The sequence below is a fragment of the Amphiura filiformis genome, chromosome 9 (genome assembly GCF_039555335.1).
Source record: "Amphiura filiformis chromosome 9, Afil_fr2py, whole genome shotgun sequence".
Lineage (NCBI taxonomy): Eukaryota > Metazoa > Echinodermata > Ophiuroidea > Amphilepidida > Amphiuridae > Amphiura > Amphiura filiformis.
In genome coordinates, this window is record NC_092636.1 from 27,881,863 (window position 1) to 27,895,839 (window position 13,977).

Consider the following 13,977-nt stretch of genomic DNA (forward strand, 5'->3'; position numbering starts at 1 on the left):
AGAGGAAGTAGGAGAGAGGGAGAATTCCGGAGAAAACAGAGTGAACCGACATGTGCAAGCCCGTCAGGTGTTTCATAACTACCCGAGACTGGAATTTAGACGGAAAGTTTACTGAACAGCATGTACTGCATGTCCAGTTTCTATATTTGATAAAAGCTTCAATTGGAGTTGAGCGGACAGGCCATAACGGTTGGGGACATTATAGTACTACACCTGCCCAATTTTGTGCCTATTTTGCATTTTTTTCTCAAACATGATAGCGCATTGGTGACAGGTAAGATATGTATATTATAGGGGCAAGGACTACAACTACTGCACTGCAAATTTTATTTCAGCACAGACAACAGTTGTGGAGTTACAGTCAAAAATGAGGGAAACCAATATTTGATCAATAAATCAATAACTACTTGCCTTGAGTTGCTGAATTTTTAGTTCAGTAGTTGCAGTCATTGCCCCTATAATATACATCTTACTTGTCACCAATGCGCTATAATTTTAAAGAAAAATGCAAAAATAGGCACAAAATTGGTCAGGGGTGTAGTACACCCTCAAAGGTATTTGAAACATACCAGGTAAAAAAGTTGTGTATTTTGTTACATTTTGCAGCACAAAAATAAGTGATAAATTTTAAATACAGCTGAGTGTATATTTTGAAAATTCCGAGGTAGGAATAACTTTCTTGTGTTTGGATCAAAAGTTTTATAGACTTTAATCATACTGTGGCGGAAATGGATATCGACGAGAGAGGGCCTCCTTCAGTCACGTGGTTTCATTGGCTATATAAGCCGAGTGCAAGAGCACTCTTGGCCAGTTCGCCCATGTCCGCGACACTCCGGAGCTAGTTTGAGGACAGTACACATATACCATACACCGAAGTTGAGGACATGCATGGTACGTATAGGCCGTTTGTACAGAGTGTCGTATCTCATAAATAAAAGATCTCTGGTTCGCCAGGTCGGCCGGGCCAGTACGCCCGAGCCGGACCGTCTGTTCGAGTCATTCAATCCAAGTGTGTCCAGTCCGTCATAGCCGTGAGTATGGTTGGTTGATGACTAAACAATTAGCCTCTCTCTCGCTCAGAATATACATGTATGTGACTGATAGATGTTAGATATACTTTTGCAGGAAAGTTGGTATCAGCGGTCAGTTGTCAAACAAAGCCACGGTAAAAATATTTGTAGGAAATATATTGTATGATTTTTAGCCTGCAATTCCATCGCAATTCTTGCAATTGTACGATGCAATGTGACTCTCTCCTGCTAATGTATTCTATGCGAAAATGTGTACATTTATAGGTACACATTCTAAGTGAAAAAGATGGTTAATTTGTTAAGCTATCTGGAAGAAGATATTCTTCCTCCACCTACAACAGTCCGTTTGTGCAAATGAGGTCATATTCATGAAAATGGGAAATATCCAGCACTTTCACCACAACACGCAACTCTTATGATACCTTTAAGTAATATTAAGTCTGGACATCAAGTGTATGGAATAAAGGGTATGGATGAGTGAGATTTAATCTTTCCCTAGAGAAGTCTTTTTCCTTTGAAAAGGACTTCTCTAGGGGAAGATTAAACTCATGTTTACCGGCTTAGAGTACCAAGTATATTTCAAAGGGTATGGTTGGATTAAGTAAACCACGACAGAGGCCTCGACGGATCAAATAAACCCTTAGTGAAATTAGATCACACCATCCAATATTGGTTGTGCCGCATTCTTGCAGTAGAAGTATTGCATACCCAGTGTGTGATTAAACTAGATATGATAGCGAGAATTTGCTTCCGTAGGTAAAGTGCAAAGACTGATTGCATTTGTATTTAAAATATCTCAAAACATTGTTGTTGAATGTTTTACTTCTACTAGATATGCTTACATTAAAGATGCTGGTTAACAAAATGTTCAACGCTAGACAAACACCTATCATCTGGATTTACCTTACACACATCCCACGCGCAGATATCATTAATATTGAACTACACTTCTGTTTGATTGACAATTAAGATTTACTTTCATTATATTTGTAGTTTGTATAAGATCAGATATGCTTCTGAGCTTATTTTGCTTCAGTCAACTAGTAATTACTTTCACAAAACTAATATTTGAGTGTGTGATTGATTTTCGCTGGTAAATGAACAAGCTTTCAGATCCAGGGTCATAATTGCTATATTTTCTACTTTACAACACTTTAAAAATGGCTGAAATCATAAAAATAACACTTTTGGAGGTTTTTAAAGGTAAATATGTGTGTTTTTTACCGTTGAGGACGCTCTTGTGTGTCAATTATGACCTTTAAATGCCTGTATTTTCTAAACTTAACTACCAAATTTTCTGATTTTTGGCACAGAATTTTGCTAAAGGGTCCAGATTTTAAAAATCAATACAGCATAACAATTGTAAATCTTTGGGAAATAGGTTTTGATATTCACAGCAGGTTTATTTACCATCAGCACATAATATCAACATGATCAATAACGTTAGTTTGAGATGTTCGCTTGATGCCCTACTTTTCCCTTGCTATTGTTAGTCGATACTGCAATGTCACTCTTAACGGATTGTCACTATCTTTAAGCAGGAAGCATTTGTTTGACTTACAAATCCACATGCAACAAGCAAACATCTTGAGACAATTACGTGACCAAACAGAGCCGCATAGCTTAATACTATAAGGTGAGAAAGTTCTGGGATCAAAATAAGAATCAGAAAAGCACCGAAATTATCTACAGGAAGACTGACATCGTGTTCTTTCTTGTCCTTTCTTTATTTGATAAACACTTCAATCGGAGTTGAGCGGAAAGGCCATTGCGGTTGGGGATACTTAAATGTACCAGGTAAAACACTTTCTTATACGATTCAAACTGTGTATTTTGTAACATTTGTCAGTTTGTTTCGACTATATTTATACATTTCAACACTTTGCATAGTAATTTCAACACTTTGAAAGATAGCTACAAATTTTAAATGGCCTAAAGAGCATTGGACTCTACTTTTGCAAAATAGTTTGGAGCGAGATTTACTCAGCTCTACCAATAGAGAAGTGTAATAATTATGATGAAGTGAAACAAGCAGTCCTTATTAAGGCCTATGAACTGGTGCCTGGAGCTTACAGACAAAAAGTTCCGGGATTCAAGAAAGCAAGCAAGAAATTCATGTAGAATTTGTTAGAGTAAAAGAACAAATGTTTGACAGGTAGCTTGGTTCAAAAGAAGTCAAAGACGATTAGGCAGATAATTTTTACAGAAGAGTTCAAAAAATGTGTCCATGCTGACATTAAAACTCACTTGTATGAAAGCAAAATTTAAACCTTCCAGGAAGCAGCAACTATGGCTGACGATACAAGTTGGATGCAAGTAAATCTAGTTATTCAAAACAGTTTAGCCATAATCACCCTAGAGCATTATCAAGGTTGTACAGCAGAAGGGAAAACTCAGTCTAACTCACAGCATATAGTGCTGGTGATAGAGTGACCTCATGCAGCTCAGGTGCCATCCCAACAGTTATCCCCAGTAACTTTCAATTACTGTAAGAAATCAGGAACTTGTCGGAACTTGAAACCCAAACAGCCTATAATTAGCATTGCTATATTTCGATGTGTATTTGGGTACCGCAGTATACCATGTGCTTATATTCACAGATCACAATCCCTCACCTTCATCAACAGGATGAAGAACAAAAGACTGGTCAGCTAGAGTTTGACCTTGCAGGAATACAACCTGAACATCAAAAAGATTAAGGGAAAAGACACTGCAATGGTTGATGCATTGTCCAGAATTACATACAAAAACTGACAAATAAAAATTCCTAGTAGTCAAGCTGATGATGTAGATAAAAATGCCGATGTAGACAAGTGTAAAGATTATACTATTCTGATGTCACATTTGACCAGGATAAAGAGTTACATTCAAACTTTCTTCTTTAAAGGGGGAGCGTGTGATGTGCCCGTAATTTAAATTAATTATTTATCTTTGTTTACAATATATACCATACTTTTCTTTTGAATAAAAGGCTCACATATTGTTAACTTAATTAAACAGTGTGTTTTGTTGTGCATTCTAAAGTGAAATTGGGAAAAAGGATTTAACGACTCATTAACGACTCGTAACAGTAATAATACTAATTCGTTAAATAAACATGTATGGGACTGTAAGGCATGCTTTTGCGGGAAGGTTCGTATCAGGGGTGAGTTGTCAAAAGAGAAATGGTAAAAATATTTCCATTGTGCGTCATGTTCAGTCGTATATACACATCGGCTACGTGAAGGATGTTTTAAATCTGGAATTACATTGCTAATATGCTCCAACATTAATAAAGTTATTGGAACAATAATCGGCACATTTTTGTGCGCGTAATAGTGCCATTTTATACTATTTAGGTACTACACATAATCTGAAAAGTAAAAACGATGATACAATATTTCTTATACGTTCTTAATACGAGACGGTGAGGTGAAAGCTATCTGGGAGATTCCACTCTGCCTCCACCTTAGGCTACAACTGTTCGTATGTGCAAAGAAGGCATTGTCATGATAATTTAAGATCCTTGTGGAAGATATCCAGCACTTTCACCATAACACCCAACTCTTATAGTATACGGATTGGATATCAGCTTAAGGGTGTAAAATGGCATGGTTGGATTATCTAAACAGCAACAGAGGCCGCGATGGATCAAATAAACCCTTAATGAAATTAGATCACACCACCCTTTAACGGGTGCGCCGTGTTCTTACAGTATTTCTTACCCAACGTGTGATTTTGTTATTTACTAGTTGTGATAGTCAGATGCAAAAGACCGATTGACCTTGTTCTTCATAATTATTCCACACCATGTTTGAAGGTTTGCTTCAAATGTACTTGATATACTACTTTAAAGGTCAGGTCTATTGCAAAAACAAGTTTATCTCTATTCGAAGAGAATAATTATTACATTACAAGTTGACACTTGTTGCAATATTGTATACGTATTTCTCCTGAAAAAGGAGAAATTGTGGGTAAAGTTCAGCCTCGTACGTGTTCTTCCCCGTTTGAAGCGTACGTGTTCTGCCCCCCGTTTGGCTGATGACGTAGGTAAATGAAGCGGGCATTATATCATGCTCTCATCATACAATCACAATCACTTTGAAAAGTTTGATATTAGCAACAATGAGTTGTACTATCATGTACCATAACAATGCTGCATAACAATATGCAGACTATTGTTCTCATTTCGCAAACAAAGCTCACAGAGTATTGTTACTATGCGTTTGCTTTGTAATATTTCATTCAACTGAAACTATAATAACTACATGAGTTTGTGGCTTCACACGGTTTATATGCTAGTCTCAGATGTAATTCTAAGCCCAATTATTTATTTATTTTTAGATCTAATATTTCCCATGATATTGATATACATATGAATTGTAATATCACAATTTACTAATATATAAAAAAGAAGCGGCTGATTTTATCCATATGTTTAAAAACCATTAAATTTGTAATACTTTTTAGAGGTTTTTTTTCTGTGAACAACAACAGTATACGTTCTGTCCATTGAGAGCGTTTGTAGTCCCTTTTCGCAAAGCGGGCACATCTCATTTCATGACGTCACCGTTTTTCTATGCCAACTCTGTCTCGTTCGAAGGAAGTCACCGCTTAAGTTGGTTTTTGCGGAATATCAATTTTAAACGTCTTATTTTCTCAAAAAAAGGAGTCATTTTCATTGTCCTTATAATATTAGCTTGCCAATGATATGATGTTGTTTTTGCAATAGACCTGCCCTTTAAAGCAGCTGGTTAATAAAAGTTTATCGCTAGAAAATTATCCATCAACTGGATGTATCGTACACAATTGTCATTTAATGTTTTTGTGCTAATGGCACAAAATTACATAGGTAAGAACTTCAATTGATATGCAATACAGAACAGCAAATATTGTAAATCCATCAATGCCTTCGGATATGTTTAATAATACAGATCAATAAATTACCAACTATAATCTTCTTCTTAAATCCACTTCTTAAAGCATTAAAGGATAACGTCTTATGATCGAATAGACTTATTCGGCAGTACTTCTTTACGTTGTGTGCATGTTCGTTGAAATCAATTGGATGCCGAAACATTATGTTGGCAACAAAGTGTTGAAGGTGTTATTGTTAGTTAAAAATCCATGCGGCTAGTCCAATAAGTTTCAACTTACATGCGGACGTTTCGAAAAAGGGCAATTTTTATGCTAATGACGATCTGTGTACAGCTTATGTTGAATTAGCTTAACAATTCTACCACGAACAGTCCTGATGAACATCTTCACGAAGGTGTTGAAATATGTTGGTTTGCGCTGTGCCTTCTCCCAGCGACAATTCAACACAACACTGCACCTATCCATATCAACTGGTAAAAATAGTGATGTCTTTATTTCTACCAAACGTTTTAATGGCATTACGTTGCTGTTTTTTGCCAGCTAGTGACCACAAATATTTATGCCGTAAATAGCCTCAAATCGCTTTTATTCCGCCGTTATTAGAATGTGTCGAAACCACGTTTGCTGCCTACACATGGCGCAGGGTTCATCAGTACAACGACTGTGACTACCCCTAACAACTTCCCATTGCACCTGGGTGGGGTGAGGCAAGCGAGGCAAAGCGCCTTGCCCAAGGGCGCAACAAGGTGGCGAGACGGGGACTCGAACCCACGCACGTCAAACAAGCTCTCAGATAATGAGTCCAAGGCCGTGACCACTGAGCTACCATGTCCTCGGTGCACATATTAATATTTTTGATACTTCAAGCATGATACAATGTCATAAAGCATTCAATGTGCATTGTTTCATGTTCATAGCCTTGATACTTAAAAAAACACATATCATGTGCACACGAATATACAGGCGAAATGTTTTCGTCGTGTATTTTTCAATCGATCAACACAGTGTAATTCTTGTTGTAGATTAGGCGGTTAGAGGTGTCAGACGACTTGCTCGAATAATGTAACTTCTGTCAAATTACACCATTCATGTTTAGAATAAAAAAGAATATATCATTATATGAATAAGCAGTTTATTCAGTTGAGTGTGTCAGTAATGTAACTAATGATTTTATTGGATTGCTTGTGGTTAAAAACCTATGCTAATACCCTTATTATTTGCAATTAGTGGTTTGACATTTCTTATACGCACATCAGGTTTTTTTACCATCCGAACATAATACTGGTTTATGGGAAAGCTGATGAGCACTGTGTAAGCAGGAAATAAAAATTATTAACAACGTTATTTTGCTTGATGTCCTACTTTTCCAGATCTATTGGTTGTCAATAGTATCGACTCCATACTGCAATGTCACTTTTAACGTATCGCCACTCTATTAAAGCAGGAAGTATTTGTTTGACTTAGAAATCCTCATTCACCAAGCAAACATCTTGAAAGAAAAAAAGGCAAGGTACACCAACTTGATGTGGGGGAACAAGTAAAATACAGACTAGACAGGGCAGGGCGTAGTGGGGGACAAAATAGGCATTAGAAGAAAAAGTGTACTAGACCAAGTGATGAAAATCACTGTGCACATGAGCAGACATGAAAAACCAAACAACCAATGTAGGCCTAAAACAGGCAAAGTTCGGAGCCGAGAACCAAAGTTGGATGGTCAAAAATTGCCAATTCCAGAACCCACGGAAGTGTCAGGAAAACAGTACAAAAGTACACTGGAGTGATGAAAATCACTGTGCACATAGTACACACAACCTAACAGACAAAAAATCAACCGACGTTTCGAGCAGATAAACTGCTCTTCTTCAGGGACAGACGACAAAATATTAAATTAAACAACGAAAACTACATGCTGTAGTTTAAAACAAATACAAGACAAAAACTGAAGGCAATTTAAAAGGTACAGACAAGACAAGCCCATATCAACTATATATGTCTATACTGTAAGAAAGCATGATCACTACTGAGTGCTGAGAAGCAATATGCAAATAGACAGCACCAGAGGACAATAGGGTATTGTCCTAATTGACAGGATGTAAATGTCAAATGTCAAACATCTTGAGACAATTCGGTCGATTCGGAATACGATGCGCCTCCAGCGTTTGCTGGGAGAGAGATCAAAATACGCAGTGCATAATGGGAAAATGACGACATCTAAAGCCCACGTAATACGAATACAACACGGGAACATAATGTCAGTGTATGTTTAAATGGCAATATAATGATGTTACACGCGAATGCGCAGTAAAACAGTAATTTACAAATATAGTAGATCCATTTTCTTTCTATTGATCACACGAAATCATTCGTGGAGCTGTTATCAACGTTATTATTATCACACCAGTGTGAAAATCCAAAGGTGGCCGGCTGAAGGTCAAAAATTGGACTGGAAAGAGCAAACGCTGGCTGCGCATCGTATTGTGTGAATCGCCAGAATTAAGTGACCAAACAGAGCTGTATAGCTTTAACATTACAGGGTAAGAAAGTTCTGGGAACAAAACAATAATCAGACCAAGCACCAAAATATTTATTTGAAAAAGCTTGAAATCTTGTTCTTTCTTCTAAAACTTGCAAGAGGAAGTAGGAGAGAGGGAGAATTCCGGAGAAAACAGAGTGAACCGACATGTGCAAGCCCGTCAGGTGTTTCATAACTACCCGAGACTGGAATTTAGACGGAAAGTTTACTGAACAGCATGTACTGCATGTCCAGTTTCTATATTTGATAAAAGCTTCAATTGGAGTTGAGCGGACAGGCCATAACGGTTGGGGACACTTAAGGGGGTACTACACCCCTGCCCAATTTTGTGCCTATTTTTGCATTTTTCTCAAACATGATAGCGCATTGGTGACAGGTAAGATATGTATATTATAGGGGCAAGGACTACAACTACTGCACTGCAAATTTTATTTCAGCACAGACAACAGTTGTGGAGTTAAAAAAAAAAATGAGGGAAACCAATATTTGATCAATAAATCAATAACTACTTGCCTTGAGTTGCTGAATTTTTAGTTCAGTAGTTGCAGTCATTGCCCCTATAATATACATCTTACTTGTCACCAATGCGCTATAATTTTAAAGAAAAATGCAAAAATAGGCACAAAATTGGTCAGGGGTGTAGTACACCCTCAAAGGTATTTGAAACATACCAGGTAAAAAAGTTGTGTATTTTGTTACATTTTGCAGCACAAAAATAAGTGATAAATTTTAAATACAGCTGAGTGTATATTTTGAAAATTACGAGGTAGGAATAACTTTCTTGTGTTTGGATCAAAAGTTTTATAGACTTTAATCATACTGTGGCGGAAATGGATATCGACGAGAGAGGGCCTCCTTCAGTCACGTGGTTTCATTGGCTATATAAGCCGAGTGCAAGAGCACTCTTGGCCAGTTCGCCCATGTCCGCGACACTCCGGAGCTAGTTTGAGGACAGTACACATATACCATACACCGAAGTTGAGGACATGCATGGTACGTATAGGCCGTTTGTACAGAGTGTCGTATCTCATAAATAAAAGATCTCTGGTTCGCCAGGTCGGCCGGGCCAGTACGCCCGAGCCGGACCGTCTGTTCGAGTCATTCAATCCAAGTGTGTCCAGTCCGTCATAGCCGTGAGTATGGTTGGTTGATGACTAGACAATTAGCCTCTCTCTCGCTCAGAATATACATGTATGTGACTGATAGATGTTAGATATACTTTTGCAGGAAAGTTGGTATCAGCGGTCAGTTGTCAAACAAAGCCACGGTAAAAATATTTGTAGGAAATATATTGTATGATTTTTAGCCTGCAATTCCATCGCAATTCTTGCAATTGTACGATGCAATGTGACTCTCTCCTGCTAATGTATTCTATGCGAAAATGTGTACATTTATAGGTACACATTCTAAGTGAAAAAGATGGTTAATTTGTTAAGCTATCTGGAAGAAGATATTCTTCCTCCACCTACAACAGTCCGTTTGTGCAAATGAGGTCATATTCATGAAAATGGGAAATATCCAGCACTTTCACCACAACACGCAACTCTTATGATACCTTTAAGTAATATTAAGTCTGGACATCAAGTGTATGGAATAAAGGGTATGGATGAGTGAGATTTAATCTTTCCCTAGAGAAGTCTTTTTCCTTTGAAAAGGACTTCTCTAGGGGAAGATTAAACTCATGTTTACCGGCTTAGAGTACCAAGTATATTTCAAAGGGTATGGTTGGATTAAGTAAACCACGACAGAGGCCTCGACGGATCAAATAAACCCTTAGTGAAATTAGATCACACCATCCAATATTGGTTGTGCCGCATTCTTGCAGTAGAAGTATTGCATACCCAGTGTGTGATTAAACTAGATATGATAGCGAGAATTTGCTTCCGTAGGTAAAGTGCAAAGACTGATTGCATTTGTATTTAAAATATCTCAAAACATTGTTGTTGAATGTTTTACTTCTACTAGATATGCTTACATTAAAGATGCTGGTTAACAAAATGTTCAACGCTAGACAAACACCTATCATCTGGATTTACCTTACACACATCCCACGCGCAGATATCATTAATATTGAACTACACTTCTGTTTGATTGACAATTAAGATTTACTTTCATTATATTTGTAGTTTGTATAAGATCAGATATGCTTCTGAGCTTATTTTGCTTCAGTCAACTAGTAATTACTTTCACAAAACTAATATTTGAGTGTGTGATTGATTTTCGCTGGTAAATGAACAAGCTTTCAGATCCAGGGTCATAATTGCTATATTTTCTACTTTACAACACTTTAAAAATGGCTGAAATCATAAAATAACACTTTTGGAGGTTTTAAAGGTAAATATGTGTTTTTTTACCGTTGAGGACGCTCTTGTGTGTCAATTATGACCTTTAAATGCCTGTATTTTCTAAACTTAACTACCAAATTTTCTGATTTTTGGCACAGAATTTTGCTAAAGGGTCCAGATTTTAAAATCAATACAGCATAACAATTGTAAATCTTTGGGAAATAGGTTTTGATATTCACAGCAGGTTTATTTACCATCAGCACATAATATCAACATGATCAATAACGTTAGTTTGAGATGTTCGCTTGATGCCCTACTTTTCCCTTGCTATTGTTAGTCGATACTGCAATGTCACTCTTAACGGATTGTCACTATCTTTAAGCAGGAAGCATTTGTTTGACTTACAAATCCACATGCAACAAGCAAACATCTTGAGACAATTACGTGACCAAACAGAGCCGCATAGCTTAATACTATAAGGTGAGAAAGTTCTGGGATCAAAATAAGAATCAGAAAAGCACCGAAATTATCTACAGGGAAGACTGACATCGTGTTCTTTCTTGTCCTTTCTTTATTTGATAAACACTTCAATCGGAGTTGAGCGGAAAGGCCATTGCGGTTGGGGATACTTAAATGTACCAGGTAAAACACTTTCTTATACGATTCAAACTGTGTATTTTGTAACATTTGTCAGTTTGTTTCGACTATATTTATACATTTCAACACTTTGCATAGTAATTTCAACACTTTGAAAGATAGCTACAAATTTTAAATGGCCTAAAGAGCATTGGACTCTACTTTTGCAAAATAGTTTGGAGCGAGATTTACTCAGCTCTACCAATAGAGAAGTGTAATAATTATGATGAAGTGAAACAAGCAGTCCTTATTAAGGCCTATGAACTGGTGCCTGGAGCTTACAGACAAAAGTTCCGGGATTCAAGAAAGCAAGCAAGAAATTCATGTAGAATTTGTTAGAGTAAAAGAACAAATGTTTGACAGGTAGCTTGGTTCAAAAGAAGTCAAAGACGATTAGGCAGATAATTTTTACAGAAGAGTTCAAAAAATGTGTCCATGCTGACATTAAAACTCACTTGTATGAAAGCAAAATTTAAACCTTCCAGGAAGCAGCAACTATGGCTGACGATACAAGTTGGATGCAAGTAAATCTAGTTATTCAAAACAGTTTAGCCATAATCACCCTAGAGCATTATCAAGGTTGTACAGCAGAAGGAAAACTCAGTCTAACTCACAGCATATAGTGCTGGTGATAGAGTGACCTCATGCAGCTCAGGTGCCATCCCAACAGTTATCCCCAGTAACTTTCAATTACTGTAAGAAATCAGGAACTTGTCGGAACTTGAAACCCAAACAGCCTATAATTAGCATTGCTATATTTCGATGTGTATTTGGGTACCGCAGTATACCATGTGCTTATATTCACAGATCACAATCCCCTCACCTTCATCAACAGGATGAAGAACAAAAGACTGGTCAGCTAGAGTTTGACCTTGCAGGAATACAACCTGAACATCAAAAAGATTAAGGGAAAAGACACTGCAATGGTTGATGCATTGTCCAGAATTACATACAAAAACTGACAAATAAAAATTGCTAGTAGTCAAGCTGATGATGTAGATAAAAATGCCGATGTAGACAAGTGTAAAGATTATACTATTCTGATGTCACATTTGACCAGGATAAAGAGTTACATTCAAACTTTCTTCTTTAAAGGGGGAGCGTGTGATGTGCCCGTAATTTAAATTAATTATTTATCTTTGTTTACAATATATACCATACTTTTCTTTTGAATAAAAGGCTCACATATTGTTAACTTAATTAAACAGTGTGTTTTGTTGTGCATTCTAAAGTGAAATTGGGAAAAAGGATTTAACGACTCATTAACGACTCGTAACAGTAATAATACTAATTCGTTAAATAAACATGTATGGGACTGTAAGGCATGCTTTTGCGGGAAGGTTCGTATCAGGGGTGAGTTGTCAAAAAGAGAAATGGTAAAAAATATTTCCATTGTGCGTCATGTTCAGTCGTATATACACATCGGCTACGTGAAGGATGTTTTAAATCTGGAATTACATTGCTAATATGCTCCAACATTAATAAAGTTATTGGAACAATAATCGGCACATTTTTGTGCGCGTAATAGTGCCATTTTATACTATTTAGGTACTACACATAATCTGAAAAGTAAAAACGATGATAAAATATTTCTTATACGTTCTTAATACGAGACGGTGAGGTGAAAGCTATCTGGGAGATTCCACTCTGCCTCCACCTTAGGCTACAACTGTTCGTATGTGCAAAGAAGGCATTGTCATGATAATTTAAGATCCTTGTGGAAGATATCCAGCACTTTCACCATAACACCCAACTCTTATAGTATACGGATTGGATATCAGCTTAAGGGTGTAAAATGGCATGGTTGGATTATCTAAACAGCAACAGAGGCCGCGATGGATCAAATAAACCCTTAATGAAATTAGATCACACCACCCTTTAACGGGTGCGCCGTGTTCTTACAGTATTTCTTACCCAACGTGTGATTTTGTTATTTACTAGTTGTGATAGTCAGATGCAAAAGACCGATTGACCTTGTTCTTCATAATTATTCCACACCATGTTTGAAGGTTTGCTTCAACTGTACTTGATATACTACTTTAAAGGTCAGGTCTATTGCAAAAACAAGTTTATCTCTATTCGAAGAGAATAATTATTACATTACAAGTTGACACTTGTTGCAATATTGTATACGTATTTCTCCTGAAAAAGGAGAAATTGTGTGGGTAAAGTTCAGCCTCGTACGTGTTCTCCCCCCGTTTGAAGCGTACGTGTTCTGCCCCCGTTTGGCTGATGACGTAGGTAAATGAAGCGGGCATTATATCATGCTCTCATCATACAATCACAATCACTTTGAAAAGTTTGATATTAGCAACAATGAGTTGTACTATCATGTACCATAACAATGCTGCATAACAATATGCAGACTATTGTTCTCATTTCGCAAACAAAGCTCACAGAGTATTGTTACTATGCGTTTGCTTTGTAATATTTCATTCAACTGAAACTATAATAACTACATGAGTTTGTGGCTTCACACGGTTTATATGCTAGTCTCAGATGTAATTCTAAGCCCAATTATTTATTTATTTTTAGATCTAATATTTCCCATGATATTGATATACATATGAATTGTAATATCACAATTTACTAATATATAAAAAAGAAGCGGCTGATTTTATCCATATGTTTAAAA